General features: G+C 37.8%; 1 protein-coding gene across 1 annotated transcript in view; it reads left to right on the forward strand.

The window, feature by feature from the left end:
* LOC126175638 (potassium voltage-gated channel subfamily KQT member 4) overlaps positions 1–12,140 on the forward strand; it is a 992,116-nt gene that overhangs the window by 940,165 nt on the left and 39,811 nt on the right. The window lies entirely within an intron of this gene.

Raw genomic sequence — 12,140 nt, forward strand, 5'->3', positions numbered from 1 at the left:
AATGTACAGTGACAAGCCTGCTTACACATTTCTCCTTCTCATCAGTCTGAAATCCTAGGTCTTCTGAGTATATTAGTATAAAAATTGAACCAACCACATTTTCATTGCAGTAACAACAACAATAGCACTAATAATACTTGGCAGTAAGAATAAATATGTGCTAATATTGTGGCTCAGTAGTCATGAAACAAAGGAAAAGAGAGAGACAAAAGAATAGAGGTAACAAGTGATGAGGGAAAAAAAAAACTATAGTGAGATGCGGCAGATTAATTGAATAAAAAAGAAAGAAAAAGAAACAGATAGAGGTTTTAGTGAGAGTAGAAGGGACAGTTTTATTTGCTGCTTGACTCAGAAAAAGTATTGCATTTCCTGTTCATTAATTCATTGTGTTCTGTCAATCCCATCAAGAAGGAAAATCTTCAGAGATTTCCATTCCTCCCCAAGAGTTGAAACCACAAAACGTGGTGATAGAAAATTGAGTCCAGAGCAAATTAAGCATTCTAACTCATCCCAAAGCTATTTCATTGGGTTCAGGTCAGAACTCTGGGCAGGCCAGTCCATTTCAGGAATGTTATTGTCCACAAACCATTGCCTCTCAAATTCTTCTTCATCATGCTGATACAAACAGACATCTTCTATGAACTGTTCCTCTACTGTACATAGTACACAGTGCTGTAATATGTGTTTGTATGCTTCCACTGTCAGCATTTTCTTAAACACAGTAAGGAAACCACACCTTCACCATGAAAAATATGCCCATACCATAACACCACCTATTTTGCCTTATTTTGCCTATTTTGATGGCAATCCAAGCCCTTCGATCAGATTTCTATAGGGTAAAGTGTGATTCATCACCCAAAATCACTCATTTCTAGTCATCCACTGTCTGATGACAATTCTCTTTACACACTTCAAGTGTGTGGCAATGTAACTCACCCTTATCTGACTTTGGCACAGAAAGGAGTGAATTACGCTGCCACAAAAATCTTTGGTCATTTGACAAATAGCATTGAAAGTCTGACAGATAGCTAACCAGCATTTAAAAACAAATTAAAACAATTTCTGAATGACAAACCCTTCTGCTCAAAAGTTGAATTTTTAGAAATGAAGTAAAAACTGTTAAAAAATAAACAATAAAAAAATTGCAGTGTGTAAAGAAAACTTATGTTAAACTGACACATTCCACATCATTACAAAATGTCATAGTCATTATCTATGGAGCAAATATTAATATAATGTAATAATGTAACTTAACATTGACTGCAGAAATGTGTGGCTTTTGAGTAGCTGCTCAATCACTGTGCCCCATTCTTTTTAACTTCCTATGCACAGTTGTTGTGATAGCTGGACAACCAGTAATGCTTAGGAGCTCATGAGTAATTTCGTTTCCTGATTTTTTTTTTTTAATTATTGCCTTACATTCTGCAATATTAATTTGTATCTACTGTATGTACAAAAATAATGAAGAGGATCAATAAAACTGTGCAATACAATAGAATATTATCTCCATAGTCTCTATTTGTCAGTAAGAGAGCTGTGCCTGGTCCTGTTTTAGCTGTGGTTGTTCTTTTATGATTTTACTTTCTTCGCATCACAATAGCCAATCTGGGCAGTATTAAAAGGATTGAAATCACATGATGGATTTGTTACTCAGATGATGGATTTGTTTCTTAGATGACATCCAGTGAACTCCCTGAGCTCTCCAGTCATGACATCTAATAGTTACTTCCTATCCTCAGCTATACAGATAATTGTACTGTACATGCAGTGATGTCAGAGGACTGCCTGTAGAGAGGCCAGACTAAAATATGGTTGTAGAAGGTGGATAGCAACCATTTCAATAGTTGTAGAGGCAGCAGTCTGGTTGTTTGACTGATCTGACGTTGTAACGTCAGCCGGTGTAGCCTGCTGTATTGGCACTGCAGATGGCTGAAAGTAAAAGGCTACAGCTACCTTCTCTTTCTCCAGGACATTCAGGTATACCATTTGATTTAATGATAATGGATAAAATATTCTGGAGGTAAAGTAGTCATCAGATCAGTCTCCAGGTGCAGACTATTAAGCAGGATGTCATAATCAGGAAAACAAAACTGTGTTTCTAAGGATAAATGTGTTGAGTGTTGGATTCTTTAAGTGGGTAAGTAGATTATCAAATTTAAGAAGGAAATGGATACTTTGAACTGCAACAGGAAAAACAACATCTGGTCAGGTGAATACAGAGTTATCAACACAAAATTAAATAGGAGTATTGCAGGATTAGGCCTAATAAAGAAAAAGTAATTAGAAATGTGGGTAAACAACAATGAACTGCACAGTTAGTGGACTATTATAGTCAAAATAGCCACAAAGCCAACACCAACCACAGTAATACAGGGGTTATATGCCTACTAGGTCTGTAGATGATGAAGATATTGAAAGAATGTATGCTAAGAGAATTTTTTCAGACTGTTAAGGATAGTGAAAATTTAATTGTGGTCAGTGACTGGAATTCAATAGTTTAAGAAGGAAGAGAAAGAAAAACAGTAGGATAACGTAGATTAGAAGAAAGTAATGAAATGGTAAGCCACCTAGTAGTATTTTGGCAAAGCACAATGTCAGGTGAATTGCTCGGCTTGATTAAAGGACAATGAAAGAAAATTTCCATTGTTGAAGAGACCTTAGGTACAGGAAGGTTTTAGACAGATTGCATAATATGGAGAGTTGGAAACCATGTTAAATTAAAATACATTTCCAGGAACAGAGATGGACTCCACAATTTATTGATTATGAACTGTAGCTGAAAAATGAGGAAACTGCAGGAAAACAGGAAATTGATTAGATGAACCCAGGATGAATTGAAAGAACCACTTTTGTGGAGAGCTGCAAAGTCAAAACAACCCTGCTCCACAGCCAATTAGAGATGAATATGACTAACTGTCACAGTATGGATTTAACTACATTTCTGTCTAAAGAAATAGACATAGAAATGTTTGATTCACTATGTAGGACACAGGTTGCTGATCATCAACACCCAAAGTAGTTTGTCAATGAAGTCAATAGTTGAGAAAGTAATAATTATCTTGTTGCCATCACAATTGTTGCTTCTCATTGTCCTGTAATAAAATGGGGCATGATCTTTGCAAGAGAGCCCAGGGTTTCTCACATTTGAGAACTAAATCAGACTCTTCCCAGAATAATGTTTTGGCATAATCCATTCATCAAATAATTAGGTCAGTAATGGAATACTTTGTAGTCCAGAAATAATTCAGATAGGTAAGCATGAAGTATTCTTGAGTGAAAAACTTTTTAGAGAACCACTTTTGTTTATTTCACACATTTGAAAAACACGTCTTTGCTGCTGACCTTTTTTGACAATGACATAATTTTATGAATGCATTTCACATGGGTGCAATAGGGACATGTTAAAGTCTTGTCTCCCCACATCTGTCCACCATCAACACTCACACCAGACATCCTTATGACTCAACTGCCACATTACAACTCCCTCCCTACATACAAACTACAGAGAGTAACACAGAGCAGAGACAAAGATGTTACATTTCAGCAGATCACAGTCTTTCATTAATATCAATGTAGTTCAGCTGGAATGACATTTATGTAAAAATTATTGTTTAACTCATGAGCACATTTTGTAAAATATAGCTACTTAGGCACTTTTTAAATATACACTCCTGGAAATGGAAAAAAGAACACATTGACACCGGTGTGTCAGACCCACCATACTTGCTCCAGACACTGCGAGAGGGCTGTACAAGCAATGATCACACGCACGGCACAGCGGACACACCTGGAACCGCGGTGTTGGCTGTCGAATGGCGCTAGCTGCGCAGCATTTGGGCACCGCCGCCGTCAGTGTCAGCCAGTTTGCCGTGGCATACGGAGCTCCATCGCAGTCTTTAACAATGGTAGCATGCCGCGACAGCGTGGACGTGAACCGTATGTGCAGTTGACAGACTTTGAGCGAGGGCGTATAGTGGGCATGCGGGAGGCCGGGTGGACGTACCACTGAATTGCTCAACACGTGGGGCGTGAGGTCTCCACAGTACATCGATGTTGTTGCCAGTGGTCGGCGGAAGGTGCACGTGCCCGTCGACCTGGGACCGGACCGCAGCGACGCACGGATGCACGCCAAGACCGTAGGATCCTATGCAGTGCCATAGGGGACCGCACCGCCACTTCCCAGCAAATTAGGGACACTGTTGCTCCTGGGGTATTGGCGAGGACCATTCGCAACCGTCTCCATGAAGCTGGGCTACGGTCCCGCACACCGTTAGGCCGTCTTCCGCTCATGCCCCAACATCGTGCAGCCCGCCTCCAGTGGTGTCGCGACAGGCGTGAATGGAGGGACGAATGGAGACGTGTCGTCTTCAGCGATGAGAGTCGCTTCTGCCTTGCTGCCAATGATGGTCGTATGCGTGATTGGCTCCGTGCAGGTGAGTGCCACAATCAGGACTGCATATGACCGAGGCACACAGGGCCAACACCCGGCATCATGGTGTGGGGAGCGATCTCCTACACTGGCCGTACACCACTGGTGATCGTCGAGGGGACACTGAATAGTGCACGGTACATCCAAACCGTCATCGAACCCATCGTTCTACCATTCCTAGACCGGCAAGGGAACTTGCTGTTCCAACAGGACAATGCACGTCCGCATGTATCCCGTGCCACCCAACGTGCTCTAGAAGGTGTAAGTCAACTACCCTGGCCAGCAAGATCTCCGGATCTGTCCCCCATTGAGCATGTTTGGGACTGGATGAAGCGTCGTCTCACGCGGTCTGCACGTCCAGCACGAACGCTGGTCCAACTCAGCGCCAGGTGGAAATGGCATGGCAAGCCATTCCACAGGACTACATCCAGCATCTCTAAGATCGTCTCCATGGGAGAATAGCAGCCTGCATTGCTGCGAAAGGTGGATATACACTGTACTAGTGCCGACATTGTGCATGCTCTGTTGCCTGTGTCTATGTGCCTGTGGTTCTGTCAGTGTGATCATGTGATGTATCTGACCCCAGGAATGTGTCAATAAAGTTTCCCCTTCCTGGGACAATGAATTCACGGTGTTCTTATTTCAATTTCCAGGAGTGTAGTTCTTCATAACAGATTTTTAATAATTTGTGTTTGCTGAGAATAAGTTCAACCTCTGATACCTGGTGTAGTAAGCAAGCCAGATTACATGAGACAGTTAATGTTTTTGTATAACAGGTGAAAATATGAAGGAATGGATATTCAAGAAATGTAATGTAAAAATAAATTTAAAATCTAGGTCCTTGAACATAAAAATGAATCCACAAACATGCACAGAGAAAGCATGTTTTGTAAATGCTAAGAAGTATCACAAGGGCAAGTATTGCATTGAGAAAGATGTTCATTAGACACAGTTGTATCATTATCTACTATTGCACAGATGTTACCAAAGTATAGGTTCATTTCAAAACAAAGTATTGTGTAAATTGACTGAAATGGAGAGAGGAATACAATAATATATGAAAGGATAGTATTTAGAGATGAAATAATGAAAGCAACTAAGGATTGATTAGTAATAACAATGAAGTAACTAATGAGAAAGTACTGAATAGAATTGGGGAGCAAGAAATTTGTGGCACAACTTGACCAAAAAAGGAATTGGTTGATGGGACACAGTCTGAGACATCAAGGTATCACCAATTTTGTATTGAAGGGAAGAGTGGGAGATAAAAATCATAGAGGGAGACCAAGAGATGAATACAGTAAGCAGATTCAGAATGATGTAGGTTGCAGTCATTATTTGGTGAGGTAGAGATAGAGATAGAGTAGTATGAAGAGCTGCGTCAGAACAGTCTATGGACTGAAGACCCCAACAACAAAAACACTGAGACACTGCAGTTAATTGTATAGAGGAGAAAATATGAAAATGTCACACTGGGGGCAGGCAAAAGGGAATATGGATGTCCAAATAGTGAGATTGGTAGAAAGTGCAAAATGACAAAGCATAAATGGCTAGAGGGGAAAAAGTTGTTGACACGTGCTTGACTGGGGGGAAGATAGATGTTGTGTATAGGAAAATTGAAGAAATCTTTGGAGGAAAGAGAACAGCTCTATGAATATCAAGAGCTCATCAGGAGGCATATCAGTAAAAAGAAGAAAGTTTGAAAGGTGGCAAGAATACAGAGAACGTCTGTACAAAGGTAATAAAGACAATATTATGGAAAAGGAAGAGAATGTGAATGTGGAGAATGTGAGGGATAGGATATTGTGAGAATAATTTAACAGAGATTTGAAAGATCTAAATAAGGGGAAGGCCTCAGCAGTAGACAGTGTTCTTTCAGAATAGTGAAGAGCTTTGGGAGAACATCACATGATAAAACTATTATGTGTGTTATGTGAGCTGTATTACAGACAAAATGTCCTCCCAAAAGAATGTAATAGCTCCAGTTCCAAAGAAGGCTGTTGAGTGACAGGTGTGAATATTACTGAAATATCAGTTTAAAAATCATAGTTGGTAAATACTAACTCACATTATGGATCAACTTAATCCTCCAATATGACTCACTGGCTTTGGAGCATGATGTTGTAGGACACCTCATTCGTTAATGACCTGAGCATCCTAATCATACAGAGATTAACATTACCTTTGGTTGCCTTAGTTATGAGCAAAATCAGTGATTAAAATTTACAGATTGTGTCCCAGTTTGTGTGATATAATGACATTTATTTTATTTTATTTTAATTTCTTGCTTCATTTGTGCCCAATTTCACACAGCAGTTTATTCAAAATGGATCCTTCATTAATATATAATAGCGTTATGTTATGTGGGAGATGGAAGATCAGAAGTTGACTATCAAACTGTTTTACAAAATTTAAGTATAATCAAGAATATTGTAGAAGCCGTGTATGTAATGGCAATTTGACGTTGTCAAATGTTTTGTCTTAGCAGCCATGCAGTGACTACATGTGGAGGTGTCATCAAGATAATTTGTGATGGTCAGTCAGACATAATACCTGATTTGAGAGACTGGATCTCTACTCTCTCTTTTACTGTGATATTAACATATTATTTTTGTAAGATGTACCATAAATGAAACCAGTATTTGTGAATTAACAGAATTAAATTGTGTATTGTTATTGCTTTTTGGGTTCCTGCATTAGTTTCAGCATTTTAACTCTTTCTAATCCAACAGGTAAGGTTTTAAGGCATTATGGGATTATTATGAAACTGTTTTAAAACAAATAAAGTGCAATATGGGGTCACTTGACAACTTTTGTATCTTGTACCCTAGTTTTTGATACACATTGTTGTTTGTTTATGGTTCTTTATAATTTTCTTCTGCATGGTGGTTTTTAAAACGTTCTCCCAGATGAAGTCCAGGCTTCCTCTTGCATGCTTTGCAGCAGAACATTTTCTTCATCCTCCTTTCTCCTTGCATGTGCTGCAAATCATACAATCCTTTGTTGATATTTTATCATTTTGCATTATAAAATGCATCTCCCTGTTTAGTCTCTCCTCAGTATCAGACAATGATGGCATTCCTCTTTTCTTTGAATTTGTATTTCTCATCTGGCCAACTATCTGTCTGATTAGATTTCTTCTGTAGGAAAGGTGAGTTTGCAGTTCTTCTCTACATTCATTTTTGTCCATTGAGAAAAGAATCTAACAGTTCACTACACCAACTTGATTCAGCCAGAACAATGATTTTTTTCCACTGCTTCTATGACCACCTTATAAAACCATAGAAACCATGGTACTGATCAGCCCTGTCCACTGCTCTTACAAGTTTGTGTATTCCAAAATAACAGTGGGTTTCAGGAACTACACAGGCTCTTTATTCCTAAAACCAGTGATCTACTGGATTTGAAGACCAAAGCACATACACATCATAATCACTAACATTTCATCATGGAATGAAAGACATGAAATTTTCATCTCATTTTGATAGACACGTAACTCATGTTCATCAAGTTTTGTCTTCTGGAAAACCCTTTTTAGAAGGCATAAATGTACCTGTTAGATAAAATTTCATTTTGTAAACTTCCAAAGCAAGTTGAGGGCTTGTGAAGAAACTGCCACCAAAAATGCGATAACTTGAACCACCTGCACCAACTAGCAATTGCTATACGAGATGAACCACTGTTCAGTTTGAAAAAGATAAACCAGGATGAACTGGATTTTCTGTAGTTTCTTTCCATAATATGGAATGTGAGAGAAAAACATAATAATTTTCTGAATCACACAGTCAGAAAATTCATACCTTGAAGGCTTCTTTGGATTGCAGCAATTGAATTGAATTCTTTCTTTGAACCCTACTGTGCCCTCAGCCAGAACCACATTTCTTTTTGGTATATGGATTTCTTTGCATCTACTATCAATATGCTCACAAACATTCTTCACTTTGCTCCCTCTTGCATGTTAGGTGGAACTAAATATGGCACCCAAAAATCTGAAAAAAAGAAGGTGCAAAAAATCCTTGATAAATGAAGTTATTTCTAGCCAGTCTTCTGTAAAATGTCAACTAACTCTGCCTCCACATTCAAGGCCATGTTCAACGCATAGTAAGAAAACCCTTTAGAATGAAACATCCCTCCAGGAGTGATACATTGAGTGTCTTGTAACTGGAGTGACTTTCTGTATATTTTCTTTACCATGCATATTCACAGCTTCACTAATAAGATTGTAAGTGAATAAGAGCAGGAAATATTCAAGTTCCAATTTTAGTTGAACGCCGTGAGGAATGGTGAAACCTTGTTGCATGACAGAAGAAGGAAATTTCATGAGATCACTGTCATCATTACAATAAATAGTCCATGTATTTGTTACAGGTTGTGTCTTTTCATCTGTTTCCACTTCTCCAGCAGATTCAGAGTCACTAGATCTTATATCACTGCACATGGCAGACGTTTCTTCCCAATCACTTTATCACTAAATTCTCTTCCATCCTCAGTGTCTTCGAGAAGCCTCTTGGCAATATCTTCACCACTTACACATTTTGTACCTGCCATTATCATACTATAAACATGCTAATGCAATTGTAAGATCTTCATACTAAGTACTGCCATACATCTAGTTAGTTCCAATAATGGAGATGATGGAAAGTATCTTCCATAGCAAAACATATTGGACATCATCTGAAATTAGCTCAACTAATGTATCCAGTACCATTGTTTGTTAGCTTTCACAATTTTTTGCTATGTGTGTTGGTGTCTCCTTTGGTGCTTTTTAACTCTTTTGTTTTTGGCCCTTTACATTGGTATCAACATTTCAGATTGAGTTATATAGCGCAGCTGATATTTTCAAAGGCAGGAAAAAAGAAAACTTGGAATTCAACATCCAATTGACAATATGTCATTAGAGACATAAATGTTTTTATACTAAATACAGTAGATTTGCACTAATTTTGGGCTTCTTGTGTTTTTGAAACTAATGTTGTATTGGGTTTCCTTGATTGTTTCATTTATGTATTTCACTATTATCATGATGTTGCAGCTATTATTTTAGATTTCAGTTTTTCCTCAACAAGACCTTATTTTCCCACAGTTGTCCCATTAGGTTCAATATTTATTATTAAGAATATGTATGATTCTGTATTTGAAGTTTATATTTTAACACTGTGGGACTCTGTAATGTTCTTGGTCACCATTTTGACATACTGTTTGTACAGCATCTTATGGCTTGATATAGTACCATTGATCAAAGCTGACAAGTGATATCAAACTCTAGATTACAGAAGAATGGAAAGACTAGTGGAAGCTGACCTAAGGAAAAAATTTGGATTATGGAGAAATATAGGAACACATGTGACAATGCTGACACTATAACTTACCTTAGGAGATAACCTCAAGGAAGATAGACCTATGTACAGGGTGATGATTACTGAACTTTATGAAATAAAATTATCTGAACGGTTTGCGTTAGGATTTTAAAATTCCACCGTTGACCATGGGGCATGGGGAATTAGTATGTGCATGTATGATTTGGTTTAGCAATGAAGCCCACTTTCATTTGGATGGGTTCATCAATAAGCAACACTGGTGCATTTGGGGGACTGAGAATCCATATTTCACGATTGAGAACTCTCTTCACCTTCAGTGGGTTACTGTGTGGTATGCAGTGCCCAATCACAGAATAATCATTGCAGTATTCCTTGATGGCCCAGTGACTACTGAATGGTATGTTAAGTTCTTGGAAGGTGATTTCATCCCCATTATCCAAAGTGACCCCGATTTTGACGAGATGTGGTTCATGCAAGATGGAGCTCATTCCCATCAAAGCAGGAGAGCATTTTATGTCATGGACGAGCACTTTGGAGACCACATTCTGGCTCTGGGGTACCCAGAGGCCACTGCCATGGACATCGATTGGCCGCCATATACTCCAGATCTGTACACATGCAACTCCTTTTTATGGAGCTATATTAAAAATAAGGTGTATAGCAATAACCCCAAAATCATTGCCATTCAGGAGGTCATCGACGGCATTGATGTTCCGACACTTCAGCGAGTCATGCAGAATTTCACTATTTGTTTAGCCACATCATCACCAATGATGGCAGGCATATCAAGCATTTCATAACCTAAATCTAAATATCTGTAGTGACGTTTACATGCTGTAGTTTGTAATGGTTTTACATTTCTTTTCATATAGTTCAATAATTGTCACCCTGTGTATAGCATTTCTAGATTTAGAGAAAGCCTTTCACAGTGCTGACTACTATACACATTTTGAAATTTTGAATTTCCAATGGTAGCAGGAGTAAAATACAGGAGGTGAAAGTTACCTACAACTTCTATAGAAAACAGACAGCAGTTATAAAAGTTGAAGGAATGAAAGTAGTAATAGAGAAGTGAGTGAGAAAGGGCTGTAGTTCAAATGGCTCTGAGCACTATGGGACTCAACATCTGAGGTCATCAGTCCCCTAGAAGTTAGAACTACTTAAACACACATCCATGCCCAAGGCAGGATTCGAACCGCTTGGCCACAACGGCCGGCAGGGCTGTAGTGTAATCCCAAAGTTATTCAATCTGTACTTTCAGCAGTATTAAAGGAAACCAAGGAGATATTTTGAAATTGACTTAAAACTTGAGGAAAAGAAGAAAAAAGTATGCTGTGCTGCTGATACTGTAATTCTGTCAGAGACATCAAAGGGTGTTGAAAAGAGTTGAATGAAATGTAATAGGTTCCTGCAAGAGGTTATAAAATAAATATCTATAAAATTAGAATAAGAGTAATGAAATGTAGTAAATCAAATCAGAAGTTTTGAGGGAATAAAATGAGATACAAAATGTAGTAGATGAGTTTCTGGGCAACAAGATAACTCATAATAGTCAAAGTAGCAAGGGTATAAAATTCAGACTGCTAATAGTAAAAAAATCATTTCTGATAATGATAAATTTGCTAATAATGTATAGAAATTTAAGTGTCGCTAACAAGGAGAGTTCCCCTGATTTTTTGACACCATCTATATGGTATTGTATCTTATGGTCCGAGGTATCATACCCTGCATCCGTTCACTCTTGTGGGCCCTCATTTGGGAATAATTGACAAAAAACTTTTTGAATTTTGTGTGCTGCCCTACTGCTCTAAAAAAGAAATGTTATTCAGAATGGTTGTGTGGTATAATGGTTCAAGTACAAACATTATCTGCAAGAGATTGTAGGTTCGGATCTCATAAGGCACTTTGATTTTTTTATTTTTAAATCTTTAACAAAATGACTTTGATCATTATTTTCGTTCAGTTAACTCATTTGATTACAATTTTTTTCCATTTATTTGCATCATTTTAATCTCCATATTAATTTTTGCAGTTGCTCTCATTTTTTCTTCCTATAATTCTTTTTCTATTTGGAATCTTTGTGCATAGAGATTTACTTATTTCCATGTATGAACATCAATTTAATTTCTCCCATTTCATCAGCCTATATTTTCGCCTATGTTGTTGCAGTCATTATTTTTATCCCTCATTTGGCTTGAATTTTCTTTTATTTACAACTCCTCTTTTTTTAAATCTTTGTCAGTGTTATGTTATCCACAGTGCAATAATAATTTGTTTTAATTGTTTACATGAGGATAACCATTCATGAAAATGTAGATTTTGTAATGAAAATTACATTTTTGACACCACCACACTTACAAATAAATAATTTCATCATTTGCCCTTTACAAATG

Source organism: Schistocerca cancellata, chromosome 3 (assembly GCF_023864275.1).
Source record: "Schistocerca cancellata isolate TAMUIC-IGC-003103 chromosome 3, iqSchCanc2.1, whole genome shotgun sequence".
In the NCBI taxonomy this organism is placed as follows: domain Eukaryota; kingdom Metazoa; phylum Arthropoda; class Insecta; order Orthoptera; family Acrididae; genus Schistocerca; species Schistocerca cancellata.